The sequence below is a fragment of the Octopus bimaculoides genome, chromosome 26 (assembly GCF_046866305.1).
Source record: "Octopus bimaculoides isolate indiv1 chromosome 26, ASM4686630v1, whole genome shotgun sequence".
Taxonomy (NCBI): Eukaryota; Metazoa; Mollusca; class Cephalopoda; order Octopoda; family Octopodidae; genus Octopus; species Octopus bimaculoides.
The window spans coordinates 20,620,466-20,624,455 of NC_142953.1; the positions used below are offsets into that span (position 1 = coordinate 20,620,466).

Below are 3,990 nucleotides of genomic sequence, written 5' to 3' on the forward strand. Positions count from 1 at the left end.
ATTATTCTCTTTAACCCGGGCAACGCCGGGTATTTCTGCTAGTATATATATATATATGTAAGCTACCAGATGTAAACCATTCGTTTTATTATCCATTATATATATATATATGTATGTGTATTCATCTACCTATCTACCTACCTACCTACCTACCTACCTACCTATCTATCTATTTATGCTTGACCGCTGAAATCTGCAAGTTCTTGACATTCTCTCTCTGTTTATTTTCTCTTATTCCTTTCTGATGAAGAGCATAGGCCTGAAACGTAAAAGACTTTTTCATTTTCCCGAGAATCAAACTAATACACTTACTTATTGTTCATGCACCTGTCTTCGTCTTATATTTTTCTATAAATTTCAATTATGCATAGGTATATATCTATCCATATATATTGAGATAAAGGAAGCTGTCAGAATTTTGAATAATTTTTTATTAGTGCTTTCGTTCATTGGCTGAGCTTGTCAAGTCAAAAATTAAAACCAAAATGATTTTAGCTTTAATTTTTGTCTTGACAAATTCAGTCAATGAACAAAAGCACTAACAAAGAATTATCCAAAATTCTAACAGCCTCCTTTTTCTCCATTCTGCCAGCTTGACACCTTCAAGCAATAATAATAATAATAATAATAATAATAATAATAATAATAATAATAAAACACAAGTTTATTATCATTGTTCTTTTGACTCTCCCAAGATACAACAAGATTTGTTTCAACACACGAATTTACATCAAGAATCTTGCGAATCAGGTACAAAAAAACGAAATTGTAAGACACTCGATTTTCAGGTAATCAATCGGAATCAGTCTCAGATGTATCATTGACTTGTCAAGATTCGTTAGTTTCTGTGTGTGACAGCATGTGTTGTCAACTGTAAACACATGAAATATTATCACTAATATCGCATTTTTCATTGAACATACATACATATATGTGCTTCTTTTTGTATGTGTATGTGTAGAAGGTAGATAATGAAAACGATGTCTCATTTCCAACTTGAGAAAAGCCCTGCATATTTATAATGTGCGAGTTGTGTATGTATGTATGTATGTATGTATGTATGTATGTATGTATGTATGTATGTATGTATGTATGTATGTGTATATGTATGTGTGTATGAGTGTATGTATGTATGTATGTATGTGTGTGTATGTGTATGTATGTATGTGTGTGTATATGTATGTTGTGGTTCAGTTTTATTTCAAGATTCTTTGCCAATAGAGAAAGAGCTGGTTTCTAACCTAGATCCAAGTTTCCTTCATTAGAATTTCAACATCAACAACAGGGTATTTTTGTTTGTTTGTATGTATGTATGTATGTATGTATGTTTGTATGTATGTATCATCATCATCGTTTAACGTCTGCTTTCCATGCTAGCATGGGTTGGACGATTTGACTGAGGACTGGTGAACCAGGTGGCTACACCAGGCTTCAATCTGATTTGGCAGAGTTTCTACAGCTGGATGTCCTTCCTAACGCCAACCACTCCAAGAGTGCAGTGGGTGCTTTTACGTGCCACTGGCACGAAGGCCAGTCAGGCGGTACTGGCAACGGCCACGCTCGAAATGGTGTTTTTTATGTGCCACCTGCACAGGAGCCAGTCCAGCGGCACTGGCAATGATCTTGCTCAAATGTCTTTACATGTGCCACCGGCACAAGTGCCAGGAAGGCGACGCTGGGCACAGGTGCCATCATGATTTTGCTTTCCGTAACAGGTCTTCGCAAGCCGAATTTCGTGTCCAATGAAGGATACGATGTTGGCATGGATGCCAGTCATCGAATTTATTTCGATTTCGATTTCACTTGCCTCAACAGGTCTTCGCAAGCGGTGTTTAGTGTCCAATGAAGGAAGGTACGCATAAGTGGGCTGGCTATATTCCTGGCAGAGGCCTTGGATTTAGGGCTCACTTGGCTTGCCGGGTCTTCTCATGCACAGCATATTTCCAAAGGTCTCGGTCAGAAGTCATTGCCTCTGTGAGGCCCAATGTTTGAAGGTCGTGCCTTACCACCTCATCCCAGGTCTTCCTGGGCCTTATGTATGTATGTATGTATGTTTGTTTGTATATATGTATGTTTTGTTTTGTGCATGTATTCTCATACATATAGTTGTAAATCTAGACATGCTCATTCATATATATCTAAATAATAGACTTCTGGAAAGTTTTAAAGGCTTTCACCATTCCATGTATGTATATAAGTATGTATGCATTTTTGTGCATGTATGTGCATGTGGCTAGAGTTTGTTCCTACCTGTTTCATTTGTGTAAGTAGAATCCATAAATTTCCAAGAAGAAAACAAGATTGACATAAAAAAAGCCAAAGTAGTGATAATATTACAATTGACAACACGTGCTGTCACACACACGGAAACTAAGAAATGAATCCTGACAAGTCTGAGACAAAAATACGATTGATTGCCGATTTTCCTTTATTTTCTATTTTCTCATTGTATTCAATTTTATATCTGATTGAATAATTATCAAGCTTTTTGAATTTAGAAAGGCTAAAGCATGGAATAAACTACCAGCATCAGTCTGAGACACTACATCCTTCAAAACTTCCCTGCTTCCTGAAATTTGCCAAAAGTAAACCTGATGAACCTCCATCCTGTTTTTGACATTTTTTAAAGACATATTTACTCTTTTACTTGTTTCAGTCATTTGACTGCGGCCATGCTGGAGCACCACCTTTTAGTCGAAGAAATCGACCCCAGAACTTATTCTTTGTAAGCCTGTCTTATTAGTTATCTTCTTATCTGTCTCTTTCGCTGAACTGCTAAGTTACGGGGATGTAAACACACCAACATCAGTTGACATGCGATGGTGGTGGAGAGACAAACATTGACACAAAGACGCACATGAATACACACACACACATACGACGGGCTTCTTTCAGTTTCCGTCTACCAAATCCACTCACAAGGCTTTGGTTGGCCTGAGGCTATAGTAGAAGACACTTGCCCAAGGTGCCATGCAGTGGGGACTGAACCCATAACCATGTGGTTGGGAATCGAGCTTCATACCACACAGCCACGCCTGCTGCCTTATTCTATATACTGTTCAAGGCAGCGAACTGGCAGAATCATTAGCACGCCGGGCGAAATGCTTAGCAGTATTTCGTCTGTCTTTTTTACGTTCTGAGTTCAAATTCCACCGAGGTCGACTTTGTCTTTTATCCTTTCGGGGTCGATAAATTAAGTACCAGTCAAGTACTAGGGGTCGATCTAATCAACTGGCCCCCTCCCCCAAATTTCGGGCCTTGTGCCTAGAGTAGAAAAGAATATATACTGCTCTATATTTTCATCTTTATTTTTATACTGAGCAAAGTATTTTAATCAAGGGAAATAACTCAGAAATATGTACTTAAAAATGTTTTTAATAAAAGTTGCTTCCCTTATATAATTTCTTTCTTACTTTCTTTCTTGTAGTTCTCGTTGCAGTCCGGATAAATAGAGAATTCCATCCAGCACAGTTTCAGGCATGGCTGCTCCAAGACCAAGCCGATATATTCCAGTTCGTCAATCAAGTTTTGAAAAGATCTGCTTCGTCCCGTCCTCTCGCTATAATCATTTCAATAAAATAACTATTTTAAAAGGATTCCTCGTTGTAGATCTCATTATTTGTCTTTTTTTTCAAGCTTTATTTTCAAGCCTAAGAAATCCTTACCTTCACCACTTGACGTCCTCTTTTCTATGTTTGCATGGGTCAGACGGAATTTATTGAGGCAGATTTTTCTACAGCTGAATGCCTTTCCTGTCACCAACCCTCACCTGTTTCCAAGCTAGGCAATATATTTCCCTGTGGCCTGACATGTTTTATTTTTCACAAAAGACTGGAACTGACCAACATCACTTGTACGACGGTGGTGCTTGTTTACAATCACCACAGAATGCCTAGACAAGGGTACTTGTTCTATTATTCCCTTTCTACCAAACTGCTGACTCATGGAGGATGTAAACATACCAACACCAATCATTGAGTGGAACTGGGG

At 38.1% G+C, this 3,990-nt stretch overlaps 1 long non-coding RNA gene across 1 annotated transcript in view; it reads left to right on the forward strand.

The window, feature by feature from the left end:
* Nucleotides 1-3,582, forward strand: part of LOC149130975 (uncharacterized) — a 5,190-nt gene extending 1,608 nt beyond the window's left edge. The window contains exons 2-3 of the long non-coding RNA XR_016238570.1: nt 696-750; nt 3,428-3,582. This is a non-coding gene — a long non-coding RNA (uncharacterized LOC149130975). The remainder of the gene's footprint in view (nt 1-695; nt 751-3,427) is intronic.
* Nucleotides 3,583-3,990: the final 408 nt, after the last annotated feature.